Source organism: Xenopus tropicalis, chromosome 9 (genome assembly GCF_000004195.4).
Source record: "Xenopus tropicalis strain Nigerian chromosome 9, UCB_Xtro_10.0, whole genome shotgun sequence".
Classification (NCBI taxonomy): domain Eukaryota; kingdom Metazoa; phylum Chordata; class Amphibia; order Anura; family Pipidae; genus Xenopus; species Xenopus tropicalis.
In genome coordinates this window covers 24,058,732-24,065,484 of record NC_030685.2, presented here as the reverse complement: position 1 = coordinate 24,065,484, position 6,753 = coordinate 24,058,732, and positions in this window count along the sequence as shown.

Genomic DNA, 6,753 nt, shown 5'->3' with positions numbered 1-6,753 from the left:
GGTATATCTTAATATGACATAATTCTTTCACATATGAATGATGGTTGATATCCCCACAGTAAGGACCAAGCATTTGGGATTTTGCTGTGCTACCACCATTGTGATAAAATAGGTGTGGTTTGAAGTGGGTGTGGTTTCAAAAAGGGGGGTGGTCAAAACTGGCTTCCATTAGCGGCCCTCCACCATGTATGCTAGAGAAATTCCGGCCCTCGGCACCGTAGAAGTTGGACAGCACTGACCTAGATGAATGAGAACCTTCACAGACATAAAATGGGGCATTTGCTGATGCTCAATTTTTTCGGTTCAGGTTTTTGTTGCCGAAAACCCAATTTTATTGTGGAAAAAAATGTGAATTTGTCATGGTTTATTATGTCCATGAGTTTTCACATGATAAACTGTTTTCTCACTGTTGTCCTTGACCTTGGGAAAACGTATGTTCTGTTGATTGTCCAGGAGGTGGGGAACAGATCAGAAATACTTTTTGGAAAGTGCTGCTACTATTTTCATTAATATGAATGCTGAGCTCATTGCTTGAGAGGACAGGCAATATTTTAAAGTTGCTGTCATCTAAGGGTTTCCAAGGGTTGCTAGGAGTTTCAATACTGAATTTCTTGCCTCTTGACCAATTATAGTAATAAATACTTTCAAGACAACTGAAGAGCACTGCAGAAGTAAGGGTGATCTGATTTAATCACCATGCTTGGGGGCAGCTGATAGAGTTCTAAATAGTACAACAGAATGAAAACAAAAGTTAAAAAAAGATGAATCATGTCCACAGGAATATAAAGTGGGTCAAAATTCTCTGTTTTATATAAACCCATATCTGCATAGTAAAACCTTTCTTCTAAATTGCACTCTATGGTATAAATTCACATAACCACAATGTTTGTTGCCAAAATATTAATGTTGCTGTACAATAGCAGGTAGAGCCCTGGAATTACTGCCATCTTGGATGTGGCAGCAGTTTCAGGATTCCACTAGTGGGCTGCATCAATAGGCGCTGCTAACTTGTGTTAAGCAAATCAGGATCATTTAAGGCAAGAATTACACGGACCTTCCATTTGACCAATGTAATTGCACCATTTAATAGTATTGGAGCATGATTCAGCGACCGAAAGTGTACAGTATACTTAGGGGGTTACAAGTTTGCTGAGCTTGGTTATGTGGTCTGTTTGCCTGCGAATCTGATTGGTTTACCAACTAAAGCTGGGTTCAAGCCCATTAAATTAACTTGTATTCATATTTAATGAATTGTGCTCTTATTGATATAAACTATGGTTTATACACCAGTGTCAGGGTCACATGTTTGTATTATGCCCCCAAATTTGTAATAAAACCCTTTATAGAAATCTTCTTTTTCTGTGGGTGAAGTTGGGATCTCATCAGTCATCATACTCATCACCCTTGACCATGAATTGGGGGTAAGTACTTTCTAACCATTTCTGAAACCCATGTGATTTTATTGGAACTTGGTGATCTAGCACTGTATCTGTTATATACTGTAGATGAGATCAGCCCCTGTACAGTCAGTATACCCTAAAATAATGCCATTTCCTTTCAAATCCACACAAACACTTGGAGGTGCGACTGTATTTACAACAAAAACAGGTATGGCTGACTCAAATTTGTTATTACTTTGTTGAGAAGGGATGTTCAATTCTACAATCTATGTATAATTAAGGAATAATCCTATTAGTGCAGATTCCTCTCCAATAGTAGGTATAGCACCCCCAAGTCTATAATCCAACTACGTGCTTACTAGGCTTACTTGACTCCCTGGTGCCCAGAACATATACTAGATATCTCATGAGACTGCTTTTCTTCTACGCCAAAAAGACAATAGCCATGCACTGTATCGACCCAACCCCACCAACACTTGGCAAATGGATTGCCCTGGTCAACTCGCAATTACAGTTATACAAACTTACCTACTTAGCCAGAGGCTGTATAAGCAAGTTCGAAGGTGTCTGGTCCCCATGGCTCGAATCTCCAGCAACGACCACTGAATGAAGAATGAGACCATCCACCTCCCCTCCCCTATTCCCTCTTTCCTACTTTCCTCTAACCTCTATAGTTAAAATCAATAAAAATACTTAAAAAAAAAAAAATAGTAGGTATAGCAGAACAAACCCAACATTCAGTGAGATTTAGAATCTTACCAATTCGACCATGCATTTGAACTACCATGTTATCATTGTAGGAAATGGTATAATGAAACAGCATAGATCATATATAACATATAAAACACATATATTACATCAAATACCAAACATTATCACAATTCAAGGGTAAGTGGCAAGTGACAAGCCTCAAATACTTATCATATTGTTTATTTATTTAATCAAATCCATACCTATATAGCCCGATAAAATCTTCAAATAATGCATATATATTTTCCAAAGAGTGCCAAGGGTGTTGGCTGCAACACTGGGACATCAGTGGTCTTAGAATTCATTTTAGGATTTACTGCGACAATTGAATCTTGGAGGTCTATTTCACTATCACCCTTTAATTGACTCTCAGAAGTCAAATTTGCATACATGTTTTCCTTTCCCTTTCGAGTCTGTCCCAGATCTTCCCCAGAGTAAGGAGGTGGTGAACTTGGAACAAGTTTATGAGCATTAGCCTCTTCCTCCACAAGTGAACATTGCCCATTCACTATTATAGGGAACTTGACGTTGCATTAGCAGAGTTTCTAGAAACCTTATATAGGCTGGTTCAAAAGTCCCACACTGTGGCCAGATCATATCTGGGTCTTTAGTGGCTTGTGTAGTCCGCTTTTGCCATGCTGCCATAAACAGTCGCAGCCCAATATCTTTTCACCATGAAGGCACAAGGGGCTTGATTAACCACCTGGGCAGGGAACAGATGCCATTCCTTTATAGTTACTGTAACCCCTATTTGACTGTAACAACAGGCAATACCGGCTAGATAGGCTTTAGAGCATGGGATACATAGGACTCTACCCACCAGATGGGCTTTCGCTATGTGGAAATATCCAAGGGAGTGGTCACCCTGTTAAACAATAAAGGTCCCCATACATTATAAGATCCACTCGCTTGGCGATGTCGCCAAGCGAGCGGATCTTCACCCGATATCCCCACCTATGGGTGGGCGATATCGGGTAGCAAGTGGCCTTAAAAAAAATAATGGCCCTGGGGCCAAACGATCGGATTACATTTGCGGCCATGGGGCAGTCGGTTCAGGGACCGCATCAACGAGCCGATGCGGTCCCCGATCCGACTGGACTTTCTAACCTGGCCGATCGATATCTGGCCAATCTCAGGCCAGATATCGGTCAGCCAGGCCGCTCGTTTCTTCCCATACACGGGCCGATTAGCTGCTGAATCGGTCCAAGGGACCGATATCGGCAGCTTCTATCGGCCCGTCTATGGGGGCCTTTAGGCACATATGCTAATGGAACACTAGATACATGGGCCTCTGCCCAGTAACAGGATGATATAGGAAATGGTAGGGATTAAAGACATAGGAGCATATTAATGTATGGGTCCCTACATTACCTTTTTACCATATGGGTATTCAGCCACCCTGGATCTACCGTTCCCCATGTCTGTCCCTGCGTGAACTACCTTCTAGCTCTGTTACTTTCTTACTGCAGTATGTCTGAAGGTTGTTCAGATCAGCCACCTGACCCTGTATTACACTCTGTACAGTAGTTGATCAAATTCTCCTTTCTCTTACACACGCTAGTCTTTAACGCTATCACTCAGATCATTAAAGGTGGCATTAATCCACTTCCAACTTTATGACAGCAATAGCAATACACAGCCAATAAAACTGCAATAAGAATAATTGCAACGATAATTAACCACATCAGTAAACATACCACCTTTCCCGTGCTCGCTCCCATCAGTGCGGTTGCAAAAATCGCCAAAGCAATATACTGTAGGGATGGGCCAACTACAGTAACTTTAGGCAAATGCCTCTGACCAAATTTCTTTTGTCGCGGGCGTCTAATCTCCCGAAATGCCATCCCACCGGCTGGATGGCATTTCGGGGAGATTACAACAACAAGGGAGATTTGTTGCGTGGTGACTAATCTGCCCGTGTGCCACAGCCCTTATAGCCCTGGGTGGAATTCACACCAATAATTTGGAAAAAGAAACCTTCAATTTTAAGGCTTTTCAATTAACACTTAACAGTCCTTTGCTACACCCTAATGAAATTCCCAAACTGGCCTAGCAACACATACATTTCAAACAGGACTTCAAGAGACAACAACTGTAACAATCCGACAAAACGCAAATACAGGGTCATATACAGTACATATACACAGAGCCGATTTATAATCTGTCTTTCTTACCTCAAGCAGCAGGTAATCTTTCCCTACCTATTCTTATGAGGAAACTGAATTCAGAATAACAAAATACCCAGGGGGCGAGATTATCTGCAAATTATAAAGTTGCATTTTCTGAGAGCAGGGAATAGGATGCCGCCTTACCCAGGGACAGAAACAATAGTGACCAATAACTGAGCACAAATTGAGGTAAAAGCTTACCTTGGGTATGCAGTTATGGTCAATGGTTCCAGGTTCCGTCCCAAGGCACGGTGCATCCCATCCTTGTTGCCAGCTGAAAGGTCCAGGTAACCCCCAGCAAACGACACCTTGAGATTTCTTGCAATGCTCATTAAGAAAAGCAAGTTTATAGATTCGGTGCACCAAGCATAGAATAACAGTAAAGCATGACAAATTTGTTCCCCCCCTTCCCTGTGACATATTCTTTTATACCTCTGATTAAACATCATTAGTGTACGTAATTACATTTTATTACCTTTGTTAGCTCATTGGTTAGCACATTAATATACAGAATAAGACAATTATTTTATTGGATTAGGTAGTTAAGCGTCACCTGTGGTAAAAGGAAGCAGGATTTCATCTTTACAATTTTCATTTCCCTACCCTCTGTACCTAAAGTCACTGGACCAAGCTCAATACAAGCTCAGGTCTAAGAAAGCGTTCGCTTTTGCGCTTTCCAGGCTGACCGCTGATCCAATCCACTCTTTGTGCGCTCACTCTGGCTCATAACTTTTAATGCGCACACATAGAACAGTGTACCAATGCGGTTCCGCTTCTCTCAGCCAGGCAGAAAAGCGCAGGGCTGAGAGGAGCAGATTAACGCTTTGTCTGCCCTCACCCTAACACTACACTATACAGGTCATTTACTAATGCAGTGTAAAGTGTCAAGTGCATATATAAGTTCTAAGTGCCATGTTCTTAACCACATTTTTTTTACTGCATCCAAACCCCAACTTGTTCTTAAATCACCAATATGGTTGCAGTTTTGCTCCTGTTATATGTGAAACTTGTACAAGTTGTGGTGCACATTTGCGAAATTCGCATTGTGTTACTTCTGGATTCAGTAGTGGCATTAGCACCCTATTTTCCTAGTACACATTATTTGCATCCGTGAGCCTTGTCTAGCTACTGCCCAGACACAGCTTCTTAGAATACCTGGTTTATTCCATAGTTCCACAGATGGGAGCCTTTACAAATGAGATGTGTGGACAGGCCTCAAACATCAACATCAAACATTAATGAAACATCAGAAGGGTGGATATAAGTGCTATTTAGGTGCTCAGAGGCATCGTTAAGATGCATCTGGATTGTATACAAAGCCCTTCCCAAGCTAAGGCAGACAACCCTGCACTCAGACCTAGCTATTCCCAGGGTACCTTTAATACCAGGTACCTCCCTACGGTTCAGGGCTAGAGATGTAGCGAACTGTTCGCCGGCGAACTAATTCGTGCGAACATCGGGTGTTCGCGAACGCGCAAGTTCGCAAACTTTCCGCGTATGTTCGCAATTTGGGTTTGCCGCGTTTTTTTTCTGCGTTTTTTCTCAGCCTAAAAAAACACGGCACAACCACACATGGCGTTTTTCAGCCTAGTACTGGTGTAAGCAAATCCCGTTTCCATGGTGCCAATAGCGCGAAATAGCAAACAACGCCGCGTATTTCCGCTAGGTCTGCCCGTTTTTACGCAACGCTTTTTCAACAAAGTATTTTTTAGAGAAATTTTTGCCCTTGATCCCCCTCCTGCATGCCCCTGTCCAGGTCGGGGCACCCTTTAAACAAATTTAAAATCAGTTTTCTGGCCAGAAATGGCTTTTCTAGGTTTTAAAGTTCGCCTTCCCATTGAAGTCTATGGGGTTTGCAAAGTTCGCGAATATTCGCGCTTTTTGGCGTAAGTTCACGAACGCGTTCGCGGACTTTTTTTTTTAAGGTTCGCTACATCCCTATTCAGGGCACCCTCACTGGCTATATTATGTAGGCATATGGAGAGTGTTAGCCAAAAGAGAGCTGAAATAATGAAAAGCCATAGCTGGAAGACTAAGTTTGGGAAGACATTGAATGAGCTTTTTTTTCTCTCTTAAGTAGCATTTTTGGAGAATGGGTTTCATTTATATAAGTTATTGAAAGTATCTAAACTAGTTGGATCGGTAGTATATATGCCTGCCCACAGGAAAACTGCAGCACCTCAGCTTATAACATATATAGCATGTGTAGCAGAGATAATAATCCCTTCCTTATCCCAGAGATAGACAGTGTATAAATCCAAACAGGAAAAAGCCTTATCAAGCAACAGGATGACCTTTGGCACATAGCTTTTTACTAACAAACCCTGCTTTACTGTAATATAGATATGTATGTATGTATATACATATATATATATATATATATATATATATATATATATATACATACATACATACATATATGGAAAATAACAAAA